Source organism: Malania oleifera, chromosome 4 (genome assembly GCF_029873635.1).
Source record: "Malania oleifera isolate guangnan ecotype guangnan chromosome 4, ASM2987363v1, whole genome shotgun sequence".
NCBI lineage: Eukaryota > Viridiplantae > Streptophyta > Magnoliopsida > Santalales > Ximeniaceae > Malania > Malania oleifera.
The window spans coordinates 53331784-53345867 of record NC_080420.1 but is presented as its reverse complement, the minus strand read 5'-3'; positions in this window follow the sequence as shown (position 1 = coordinate 53345867).

Sequence of the window (14084 nt, the reverse complement as noted above, 5' to 3'; positions counted from 1 at the left end):
AAGACCAACCTTTCCAGATTTATAAGGATCTGATGTTGAACTCCCACTACAGAGAATGACGCATCCACAAACTTCCAACTCAGAGCATCAACTTCCACATTTGCTTTTCCTAGGTGATATCTAATAATACAGTTGTAGTCCTTTATCAAATCAAGCCATCTACGTTGTCTCATGTTCAGCTCTTTCTGGGTGAAAATGTACTTAAGATTTTTATGATCAATAAAAATCTCACACCTTTCACCATACAGGTAGTGACTCTAGATTTTCAATGCAAACAATACAACTGCCAATTCCATATCATGTGTTGGGTAGTTTTTATCGTACTCTTTGAGTTAATGAGAAGCGTAAGCAACCACCCTGCCCTGTTGCATTAAAACACAACCAAGACCCTTCTTAGAGGCATCACTGTAGATAACAAATCTACCATCCCTAGATGGAATGGTTAGAATTGGAGCAGTAACTGTTGACCTTATTGGTCACGCCCAGTTTTGATTATGACAAATACTCATTGTATCTAATGAGTGTTTGAGTTTTTGTGCAGGAATCAAGAATGATAAGATCAAGATGTGCACAAAGCAAGAAAAGCTTGAAGGCCAAATCATATTCTTTGTAATATATCTATATTGGTCTGTAATAGTAATTAGGGCATTTGGTTTGTAATAAGCTCACACACATCACACGTATGATTTATTATGTAAGCTCAAACCGAACCATGAATGAGAAAGGACCATAGAAAGACCTTAGGGTACACCTTCGGTCGACCTTCGGTCGACCAACACCGAACTTTTTTGGTGTCTTCAAATTGGACCCCAAGTGACCTTAGGACACACACATATTTCACATATGTTTGTTAGGCACTTGAATAGGACTTGTTTGGGTCAATACGGGACCGAAATGCACACTTGGTGCACTTTCGGTCGACCGGCCAAAACAGTTCATTTTTGGCCTCGTCGACCGAACCTTACCTGGGTTAACCGTTGACCTAGGTCCCGGTCGACCGAGACCATGTAGTTCATTTACTCCCGATCGACCGAACCACTTGGGAGTCAACATTTTGACCTCTCGGTCGACCAACCATTTTTGTACTCCAACTACCTGGTTGACCGAAGGGTCTCGGGAGGATTTCCAGTGGTCTGGTCGACCGAACCATGCAGTTCAAAAAGGCCCGGTCGATCGAACCTCAGAAATTTGGGAAATCGCCCTTCTTCGGTAGACCGACCACTCAGTTCAAAACACCCCTGGTCGACCGAGCCATTTGAGTTCTGGTCGACCGAACCATTTCTGGTCGAGCGGACCTCTCGGGTTTATCCTATTTTTACCGTGATTAATATTTTTTTAAACAGGGTTAAAATGCCTTAAACGTCATTAAACTTTTCTAATAATACCCAATAGGTCCCCAACGGTCATATTTTCTCCCTTGCCTATATATATGTGTTCATTTGCAAAGATTAAAGGTGGATTAGTCACTTTGATTAGGGAAAATTCTTTGAAAAACCAAAACCCTATAATACTCATTTCCAAGCTCCACACACTCAATCTTACCTTCCCATATTGCCTACATCATTTGTAAGTTGGTTTTGAGTGTTTATATTTAATAGGTTTGCTCTCCCATTCATATTTGATTGATTTATTTTCATTGAGAGCTAAACCTGAGTATTCTTGGGAGACTTTGTAAATAAGTCTATCCTAAGAAGACTTTGATAGATCTTCTAAGATTTGCACCTTCTTTACAACATCTTAAGAAGATTGTATTTGTTTTTTTTGGTTGCAAAAACATTCTCAAATATCTACTATGTTTTATCTTGAAAATATTTGATGAGATATTTGCTAATGTGATAAAATCTTTGTTGCAATATTCGCTAACTCATATATCCCTTGCTGAATACAAAGATTGAATAGCCTTTTGCAAACCAAACTTATACGTTGCTAGAGCTTCATATACATATATGTATTGAGAAAACTTGTTGATTGAAATATATGAAGTTTGGATAATATCTTTGTTTGAGCACTTAGATTGAATATCCTGTGATACAAAGATCACTTAGGTTTGCACTCTCATGCACTCATTACAACGATAGTAAATCTATTTGAGAGTTGACATCTTAGACCACATTGAGCTTACAAATTATTTCATATTTGTGGTGTATATTATTGCGCGAATTTGGGTACATATCTGCTTTACTTAAAAGCACAATCACTGTACCATTTGATTGTATTTCAAATCTATTGTATTTCTAGGCACGGGCCTGAAGAGGGAGACTAGCCCTGGAATAGTCCCGGATTGACTTAGACCCGGTTAGGAAAGCTAGGTGCATCGTCCTGTTAAGGAGTGTAGGTTGAGGTCAGCCCCGCTAATTGACCTGGTTAAGGTCGAGGTCAGCCCTGTGTTAATTTGACCTGGTTGTAAACAGTGCCGCTCCACCCTTAAGTGAGCTACTAGTGGAATCCTCTATCTTGCGAGCTTGAGGCGGGGACGTAGGCACAGTTGACCGAACCCCGATAACATATTGTGTGTTTGCTTACATTTCCGCACTTTACATTTACCGCACATGTATGTTATGGGTGAATGATGCGTATAACATAATTTTCATAATATATTTATCTACGCATTTGGAAATTGCATAGACAGGCCCTAGGTTGTGCATATACTGTTCTTGAATACATTAACCTAGGAGAAAAAGTTTAAAATTCCAATTCACCCCCCCTCTTGGGAATACACAAATTCTAACAGTAACTAGTTGCCATTTCAGCTCCTGGAAACTCATCTTGCACTCCTCAGTCCAATCATACCTCACGTTCTTCCTTGTGAGTTGCGTCAAAAGACCTGCTAAACTAGAGAACCCTTAAACAAACTGTTGGTAGTAACCTGCAGGACCCAAAAAAATTTTGATCTCTTGAACATTCTTCGGTCTCACCCAGTCCACTACTACCTCTATCTTACTTGGATCCATAGATACTCCTTCTTTGGATTACATGCCCTAGAAATGAAATCTGTTTCAGTCAAAACTCGCACTTCTTCAGTTTAGCATATAACCTATTATCCTTGAGAACTTGCAATACTAGTCTCAGATGAACTTCATGTTCTACAGCACTCCTAGAATACACTAGGATATCGTCAATAAATACCACGATGAACCGGTCTAAGTATTCATGAAAGACCATGTTCATCAGATCCATAAATGTTGTAGGTGCGTTAGTCAAGACGAACGACATAACCATAAATTTGTAATGGTCGCACCGAGTTCGGAAAGCTATTTTTGGAACATCCTTCGTTTTCACCTTCAACTAGTGATACCCAGATTGTAGATTGATCTTAGAGAAAATCTGCGTGTCCTGTAGTTGGTCAAATAGATCATCGATCCTGGGTAACGGGTATTTGTTCTTTATCGTTACCTTGTTAAGTTCTTTGTAGTCGATGCACATCCTCATCGACCCATCCTTCTTCTTCACAAATAACATAGGTGCTCCCCAAGGAGAAACACTCGGTCAAATGTATCCCTTATCTAGCAGCCCTTGAAGCTGTTCTTTTAACTCTCTCAGTTCAGCTGGATCCATACAATATAAAGCTTTCTGTGTCATACCAAGAGCTAACTCTATAGCGAATTCCACTTCACGATTTGGAGGTAATCCTGGCAAGTCCTCTAGAAACACGTCAGGGAACTTGTGGTGTAGAACGCACACACAACCCTATAAACTTGAATTCCTGCTCCTTTGGAAATCTAAACATCACTTCTTTCCTATGGCAGTCGATACTGGCATAACTGGAAGATAACCAGTCCATCCTTAGGATGATATCAAAACCATACATGTCAAATACTATAAGGCCAACTGGTAATACCCTTTGTAGAGACTCAGATAATTTTCATAATTTAATAATAGGAGAAGGAGAGAAAAGGAATTAAAAATTAAAAAATTAAATAGGGTCTCGTTGACAAACGCAGGGGATTTGTCGATGAGCACACATGAGGGGCTCGTCGACGAGGACGTGTCTCGTCGATGAGAAGATACTAAGAGGATATATTTCAGTTCTAAATTTCATCAATGAGGATAAGCATTCATCGACGAATTTCCTTCTTGACCTCATTGACAAAGTGACGTGACTCGTTGATGAAGGCCGGTGTATAAATAGCCTAAACTTCATTTTTAAACTAGAAATACCCGCAAAATTCCCTCTTTTCTCTTCTATTCGTCTCTTCCACCTTCTCTCTAAGTTTTCGAGCCGGATTCTCACTAGTTCGACGATTCGAGGCTACCATGGCACTCTTAGGGAAGCTCTCTTCAAGCCTGTTGGACCGGATCTTGGTGGGACTGACTTGAACTCCATCCCAAATTCAAGGTAAGATTTTTATTTAGTATTTGCATTTCCCATAGTTCTAGAAAATGTAGAAGTTAAAGAAATACTGAAGTTTTGTTCTGGTAGATGTTTTTTTCAGGGTGTTGAGCGGGAAACCCTGCAGGTGTAGGACTAGATACAGTATGTAGAGGCTTTTCCATAATTAGGTAAGAGAAACATGCTATGCTAAGAATTTTTTTAGTAAAGTTATTAGAAATTTTATACATGTTTATATATATCAGTTTATCATCTAGCTTTCTAGAATAGGAGTTTTTAATATTTGTGTGGTCTGAGTAGATATTTTCCTGATATAGAATTTATATAATTTTTCCAAAATATCATAATTTACCGTAGATACAGATATCTATCAGACAAATATTATAGATATTTTTCCAGACTAGTATGTTTCAGTAATTATAGAATGTCATGTTTCCTAAAACCATAACACTCAGATTTACAGATTAGACAGTCAGATATACAGTTACAATAGTCAGATACTGTAGTTATTCTATTCAGATGTTACAGTATTTCTAGTTCAGATTTATAGTGTTATGGTTATTTTGGAAACATGATGAACACAGTAAGGTAATTATAGTAATAGTATATATACAGTATCAGATCCCTAATGAAATATTTCTGACAGATTTAATTAGAAGAGCACGGTACCGTTGCTATTTTCAGATCAGAGTGCAACCACATATCTCAGATAGTATGTGGATTCCATCAACTGTGCTCGGAGAGCTTGCAGTCTCCGTAGAACTCTAGGTTGAGGGGGCCAGTTTGACGAGGTAATTTTTCCAGTTTCGTATTTAGGAGAGGATGCAGTTTGACCGAACTGAAGAAGGGTAGAGTACAGTGACTTACCTGGTAGGCCAACTAGAGTTAAGTTTAACCTACGGGCTGCACAACCCTGTCATAAGGGGTCAAATCATGACTTACATCTTTTTAGGGAAAAATCTCAATTATGTATATGTATACAGATTTACAGCATTTAATGAATATAGTATGATATTAGAAGTATAAAAAATAGAAAACTCAGATGATACAGTTATATTTTAAACTACGATGAATGTAAGCTATACTTTATACTGAATTACCAGCTTATACAGTTTCAATTAATGTTATAGTATTTATGCAACTTGGTCACCACACACTAGTAATAGCATATTTCCACTTACTGAGTGTAGCCTCACCCCATTACTCTAACGTTTTTTAGGTGATCCAGTTAGGCGAGCAGATCTTGCTCGCAGATAGAATGACCTTTTTATTTGCCCTGTTAATAGGGTAAGTGTATTTTGAGGTTTATGTTTTGAGTAGATGGTACTAGTGGGAAGTGTAAAGATGTATCTATGGTTTAGAAACACTAAATTTTGGTATTGTATTTTATATATATGGATGTATGACTTTATGTTTTCTACTGCATAGGTGTGTTTATTATGTACAAGAATACCTCAGTGCCCATCTGGGGCCAGAGATTCGATAGCAGGGGTATGAGAGTAATTTACCTATACTTATATAGAGAAAAAAAAAAGGTGTAATTTTTGGGTTGTTATAGTTTGGTATCAGAGCCTAGGTTGCTAGGTTCTGTAGACTCTAGAGTACAACGGATAACAATACCAGAATTTAGAAATGGAATCTTAAGAAGAGTGGAACAGGGTATTAGTGAAATTGATGTTGGGAAATTAGGATGAGAATTTAGGATTTTGTTCTGCGGTTTGGGGGTAGAATTTCGGGGTGGTTTCTTTGATTTTTCTGGGGTGACAATTCCAGGAAAACCATAGTAAACTATCGATGATTTCTATTTTCATACGGTAGGGCTCGACCTTAGATTAGTAATGAGAGGTTAGGGGTATTTTAGTTAGTATAGTATTGTAGAATTCAGATACTTAAAATAATTTGGTAATATTGCAAGATGGACCCAAGAGGTAGTAGCGCTCACTCTAATGGTGATGACGGAGCTGGGCCTTCTGGTGCAGGAGGCGGGGATTCAGATGCTGTGCTACACAGTGTGGCTCAACAAGTTATGGCTAAGATTACTCGTAGCTCTAGGGAGCAGGTAGGTCCATCTCCAGCTCAGGGGTGTAGGATAGAGAAATTTATGAAGATGAATCCGCCAACATTTTCAGGAGCGGCTAATCTTGTAGTTGCAGAGAATTGGGTGCAGGAGATCGAGAAGATTTTGATGGTGCTTCATTGCACCGATGAGCAGAGGGTCCTTTATGCTACATACAAGTTGATCAGGGAGGCCAAGAGATGGTAAATAGCCACTAGACTACTAGAGGAGCAGAGAGTAATTCCAGTGCCGATGACCTAGGCCTGATTTAGGGACATATTCTTTGATAAATACTATCCTGCCTCAATTATAGAGGCTAGAGTACAGGAGTTTCTGAGCTTGTCCCAGAGATTGATGACAATCCAGCAGTACGCGGTGAAATTTATCAAATTATCACTTTTCTGCCCTTATGTTGTTCTAAATGAAGTTAAGAAGGCTAGGATGTTCGAGAGGAACTTGAAGTAAGGTATTTATAGACAGGTGGCAGTACTGAGGATACAGGACTTCTCGGAGCTGGTTAATAGAGCCATAATAGTAGAGGAGAGTTTGTCGAGAGAGACTGAGATACAGAGCCAGAAGAAAAGGACCACACCCTCGAGTTTTTAGGTGGGGTCCAGTCGAGGCCCTTGGAGAGGAGGTAGATCTAGTGAGAGTCAGAGGTAGATGGTAGAGTATAGTGGATTTCAGGGTGGACAGCCTTCTACCACTTGCCACGGATGTGGACGGAGACATCTGGTGAGTGCTGACTGGGGGAGAATGTCTGCTACTGTTGTGGGAGACCTGGCCATATGACTTGATCATGCAAGATGTCATCAATTTATGCACCAACTCCCAGACCGAACCAAGGTGGTCATCAGGCGCCTTGTGGAGGCCAGCAGAGGAACACGGCGCCAGCGAGGGTGTATTCATTGACGCCAAGAGACATCGAGACTGTTGGAGATGTCGTTACAGGTACCCTTACTATTTTTTCATATAAAGCTGTTGTTTTATTTGATATAGGTGCTACCCATTCTTTTTTTTCGTCGGTGTATGCTAAGTTGATGGTGTGTAAGGCACGGTTGTTGGATGTTGGGTTGGCTGTAGCTACGTTGACTGGATTAGTGGTGAGATGTAGGAGAATACTTAGAGACTTTCCAGTGACCATTCAGGGAAAAGTACTACCAGCCGATCTTGTGATATTAGATATGTAGGGATTTGATATAATTCTGGGTATGGATTGGTTGGCAGTTAATCATTCTAGTATCGATTGCCATTTGAAAGAAGTGAGTTTCAGACGTCCAGGTGAGCAAGAATACAAATTTCTTGGTTCATATGTACGTTATTCGCAGCAGTTTGCATCAGCAATTCAGGTGAAGAAATTGATTCAAGATAGCTGCCAAAGATTTGTTGCCTACACAAGGGAATTGCCAAAAGAAGAACTGAAACAAGCCGATATTCCTGTGGTCAAAGAATTTTTAGACGTTTTTTCCAAAAGAATTGCTTGGTTTGCCACCAGACTGTGAAGTTGAATTTATTGTGGATCTTCTACCAGGGTCAGTACCAGTATCTAAAGCACCTTACCGAATGGCTCTAGCCAAGTTAAAAGAACTAAAAGATCAATTGCAGGAGTTGCTAGATAAAGGATTTATCAGGCCTAGTGTGTCGCCCTGGGGAGCACCAGTTCTATTTGTAAAGAAAAAGGATGGGACCATGAGGATGTGTATAGATTACAGAGAGATAAATAAACTGATAGTTAAGAATAAATATCCTCTTCCTAGGATCGATGATCTGTTTGATCAGCTTCAGGGGACCCAGGTCTATTCTAAAACTGACCTTCGCTCGGGTTATCATCAAGTGAAAGTCAGGGCAGAAGACATTTCAAAGACGATATTTCGAACTAGATATGGGCATTACGAGTTTTTAGTGATGCCATTTGGGTTGACTAACGCATTAGCAGTATTTATGGATTTAATGAATTGGGTGTTCCATCAGTACTTGGACCAGTTTGTTGTTGTATTCATTGATGATATACTGGTCTACTCGAGGAGTTTTGAGGAGCATGAGCATCATCTGAGGCTGGTATTGCAAACATTGAGAGGAGAAAGCTATATACGAAGTTCAAGAAATGTGAATTCTGGTTGAGGCAAGTTTCTTTTCTCGGCCATGTGATCTCTGAGGCAGGTGTATCAATTGACTTGAGTAAGATAAAAGCAGTAGTGAGTTGGGTAAGGCCAGGGAATGTCCAAGAGGTTAGAAGTTTTTTGGGTTTGGCGGGCTACTACCGACGCTTTGTTGACGATTTTTCCAGTTTATCAAGTCCATTGACGCAACTCACGAGGAAAAATGTGAGGTTTGAATGGACTGATGACTATGAGCAGAGCTTTCAGGAATTGAAGCAAAGGTTGGTTACTGCCCCAGTGTTGGCTATTTCATAAGGGGAGGACGAGTTTGTGATATATAGTGATGCATCGTTGAAGGGTCTTGGATGTGTGCTAATGTAGCATAGAAGAGTCATAGCCTATGCATCTAGACAACTTAAAGAATATGAAAAGAACTACCTTGTGCATGATTTAGAATTAGTTGCTGTGGTTTATGCTTTAAAAATCTGGAGGCATTATCTATATGGTGGGAAGTGCGAAATCTTCACCGATCACAAAAGCTTAAAATATTTCTTTACCCAAAAAGAACTGAATATGAGGCAAAGAAGGTGGCTAGAACTTGTTAAAGACTGTGACTGCACTATTAGTTACCACCTAAGGAAAGCGAATGTGGTAGTAGATGCTCTGAGTAGGAAATCAGTGGGACCAGTACTGGCAGGTATGGAGATTCAGCACCCAATCCTAATGTATTTGGAGAGACTTGGCATGGAGTTAGTAGAGGATAATCCTCAGGCATTTATTGCCAGTCTGGTTGTGCATTCTACGCTATATGAGAAGATTAAGGCCGCTCAGGGTGATGACGCAGAGTTAGCAGAGGTAATAGCTAGAGTATGGGATGGTCTGGGAGAGGAGTTCAGTATCTCTGATGACAGAGCTCTGAGGTTTCGCACTAGATTGTGTGTGCTTGCAGATAATGATATTAGAAGAACGATTTTAGAGGAGGCTCACAAATCACTATACACAGTCCATCCTGATAGTACTAAAATGTATAGGGATCTATGAGAATATTTTTGGTGGAGTGGGATGAAAAGGAAAATTACCGAATTTGTACAACAATTTTTGACGTGCCAGCAAGTTAAGGCTGAGCACTAGAAACCAGCTAGACAGTTGCAGCCACTATTTATTCCATAATGGAAGTGGGATCACGTCTCTATGGATTTTGTTACTGGGTTACCACTAGTACGACAGGGATTGAATGCTATTTGGGTGATCGTTGATCGTCTGACGAAGACTGCTCATTTCATCCCCATTAAAGTTGGTTATTCCATGGATAGATCAGTAGAAATATACGTTCAAGAAATAGTTCGTGTCCATGGTGTACCAGTATCCATAGTCTCAGATCGAGATCCTTGGTTTACTTCACGATTTTGGAAAAGCTTTTAGGAGGCTATGGGCACATAGTTGGCATTTAGCACTGCTTTCCACCCCCAAATAGATGGTCAGACTGAGAGGACAATCCATGCATTAGAAGATATGCTTCAAGTGTGCGTGCTAGATTTTGGGGGTAGTTGGACCCAGTTTATGCCGCTAGTTGAGTTTGTTTTATAATAACAGCTATTAGGCCAATATCGGCATGGCGCCTTATGAGGCACTTTATGGTAGGAGGTGTCGTTCTCCTCTTTTCTGGGATGAAGTAGGCGAGAGGCGAGTTTTGGGTCCAGAGATAGTAGGGCAAGCGTATGATAAAGTTTGACTTATTAGAGATAGAATAAGTGCAACACAGAGTCGGCAGAAAAGCTATGTAGACACTTGCCACCGAGAATTAGAATTTGATGTAGGAGATCGAGTATTCTTGAAGATAATTCCTTTGAGAGGGGTTATGAGGTTTGGGAAGAAGGGCAAGTTGAGCCCTAGGTATATTGGCCCTTTTAAGATACTTGAGAAAGTGGGGTTAGTTGCCTACAGGCTAGCTTTGCCACCTGATTTATTTAAAATACACGACGTATTCGATGTAGCTATGCTAAGGAAATACGTTCCAGACCTGTCCCATATAATCAACTATACAGAAATAGAGCTTAAAGATTCATTAGTCTATGAGGAAGCACTAGTACAGATCTTAGTTATAACCATTGCGCACCAAAGAAATTCAGCTGGTGAAAGTTTTGTGGAGAAATCATGCTATAGAAGAAGCTTATTAGGAGCTCGAGGAACAGATAAGACAGAAATACCTGCAATTGTTCCAAGAGATTTAGTTATAACCAAGTAAAATGTAAGTAGTTAGGTAATGTTTCTTTTGCAAGTATATGTATTAATTTAGTTAGTAAGTAGCCTTTTAGTTTTATATGTGTAATCTCCCAGAACTTAAAATGTAACCACGGTATTCCTTCACCATAAGTGAGGGTAAGTAATAAAATAAGTAGACAATTTTCCTTCAGAGAATAATGTATGGTACAAATAGTAAATTTCGAGGACAAAATTTTATAAGGAGGGGACAATGTAGAGACCCGAATAATTTTCATAATTTAATAATAGGAGAAGGAGAGAAAAAGAATTTAAAATTGAAAAATTAAATAGGGTCTCGTTGACGAACGTAGGGGATTTGTCGACGAGCACACATGAGGGGCTTGTCAACGAGGACGTTGTCTCGTTGACGAGAAGATACTGAGAGGATATATCTCAGTTTTGAATTTCATCGACGAGGATAAGCATTCATCGACGAATTTCCTTCTTGACCTCGTCGATGAAGTGACGTGGCTCGTTGACGAAGGCTAGTGTATAAATAGCCTAAACTTCATTTTTCAGCTGGAAATTCACGCAGAAAATCCATCTTCTCTCTCATGTTCATATCTTCCACCTTCTTTCTAAGTTTTCGGGCTAGATCAATGATCTGAGGCCACCACGACACTTCTGGGGAAGTTCTCTTCAAGTTTGCTAGAGTGGATCATTGGTGGGGTTAACTTGAACTCCATCCCAAATTCAGGGTAAGGTTTTTATTTAGTATTTGCCTTTCCTATAGTTATAGAAAATGTAGAAGTTAAAGAAATACTGAAGTTTTGTTCTGGTAAATGTTGTTTTTGGGGTGTTGAGTGGGGAACCTTGTAGGAGAAGGACTAGATATAGTAGGGGCTTTTCCATAATTAGGTAAGGGAAATATGCTATGCTAAGAATTTTTTTAGTAATGTTATCAGAAATTTTATACATGTTTATATATATCAGTTTATAGTCTAGCTTTCCAGAATAGGAGTTTTTAATATTTGTGTGGTCTGAGTAGATATTTGCCTGATATAGAATTTATATAGTTTTTCCAAAATATCATAATTTACAGTATTTACATATATAGACAGATATTTATCAAACAAATATTATAGATATTTTTCCAAACTAATATGTTTCAGTAATTATAGAATGCCATGTTTCCTAAAACCATAACACTCATATTTACAGATTAGATAGTCAGATATTACAGTGAGATATATAGTTATAACAGTCAGATACTGCAGTTATTCTATTCAGATGTTATAGGATTTCTAGTTTAGATTTATAGTGTTATGGTTATTTTGAAAACATGATGAAAACAATAAGGTAATTATAGTAATAGTATATATACAATATCATATCTCTGATGAAATATTTCTGATGGATTCAGTTAGTAGAGCATGATACCGTTGCTATTTTCATATCAAAATGTAGCCACATATCTCAGATAGTATATGGATTCCGTCAACTGCGCTTGGAGAGCTTGCAGTCTCCCCAGAACTTTGGGTTGAGGGGGGCAGTTTGACGAGGTAGTTTTTCCAGTTTCATGCTTAGAAGAGGATGCAATTTGGCCGGACTGAGGAAGGGTAGAGTACAGTGACTTACCTGGTAGGCCAACCAAAGTTAAGTCCAGCCTATAGGCCATACAACCTTGTCATGAGGGGTCAAATCATGACTTACAGCTTTCCAGGGAAAAATCTCAGTTATGTAATGTATACAGATTCACAACATTTAATGAATATAGTATGATATTAGAAGTATAACAAGTAGAAAACTCAGATGATACAATTATATTTTAAACTACGATGAATGTAAGCTATACTTTATACTAAATTACCAGCTTGTACAGTTTCAGTTAATGTTATAGTATTTATGCAACTCGGTCGCCACACACTAGTAATAACATATTTCCACTTACTGAGCGCCGTCTCACCCCATTACTCTAACATTTTTCAGGTGATCCAACTAGGCGAGTAGATCAAGCTCACAGATAGTGTGACCTTTTTATTTGCCCTGTCAATAAGGTAAATGTATTTTGAGGTTTATGTTTTGAGTAGGTGGTACTAGTGGGAAGTGTAAATATGTATCGATGGTTTAGAAACACTAAATTCTGGTATTTTATTTTATATATATGGATGTATGGCTTTATGTTTTTCGTTGCATAGGTGTGTTTATTATGTACAGGAATACCTCAGTGCCCATCTGGGGCCTAAGATGCTATAGCAGCGGTATGAGATTAATTTATCTTTACATATATAGAGAAAAAAAATGGTGTAATATTTGGGTCGTTACACCCTTCCCTAGATCACTATTGGAAAGTCACGGACTACTTTGCTACATACAATTGCCGATCCCAATGGCATAGCCACTACCAGTTCATAACCCAACTGTTGCATCTCTAATCCACACAGTTTAACAAATCTTTGGGAGATAAAGGAATGCGTTGCTCCCGAGTCAAATAATATAACAACTTTATTGGAAATCATGTAAATATTACCTGTTACCACATCTCCAGCGTTTTCTGCATCACTTAGAGTCAAAGAGTACACCCTAGCCTGGGCAGTACCTCCTTGTTGTCCATCTTGTGGCACCTGTGCACCACCTATGAAAGGCTGCTGTGGAGCTTCACCGCATCTCAGTAGATTACAATCCCTCGCCTGATGTCCCATCTTGTCACATTGTAAACAAGCCCCCATAGCCCTCCAACACTGTCTGGCATGAAGTTTCCCACACGTAGAACAAACAGAAGTAGACATGGTACTTTGAGAAGCACCACTACGATTCTTCTTCTTCTAGTTGCCCTACTTTGCCCCTCCATAAGAATTGGAAGGTGCAGGTCTCTTCTTTGAGATCTGACCCCTGACATCCTCCTGCAGACTCTCCTCAACTACGGTGGCTCTGTCAACTAGAGTAACAAAATCCTGCATCTGCCAAATTGCAGTGTGCTTGCGAATCTCCTTCCTCAGGCCCCTCTAAAATTTCTAGGCCTTCGTTGCCTTGTCCGGAACCATGAATGGAGAAAAACGGGATAGCTCCTAAAATCTGGCAGCGTACTACTGAACCGTCAGCTGCCCCTGCTCCAGACTTATAAATTCCTCCATCTTGGCATTCCTAACCGTGGCTGGAAAATACCGTTCAAAGAATAATTCCTTGAACCTAGCCCACGTCACTATTACAGGGATGGGTCGATGCTCTTTAAGCATCTTTATAGATTTCCACTATCTCTCCGCTTCGCCCCACAACTTGAACGTTGCAAAGGCTACTTTTTGTTTCTTAGTGCTGTTCAGGACATCCAGAATCTTCTCAATCTCCCTAATCCAATTCTTAGCTCGAATTGGGTCTGCACTTCCCATAAAAACAGGAG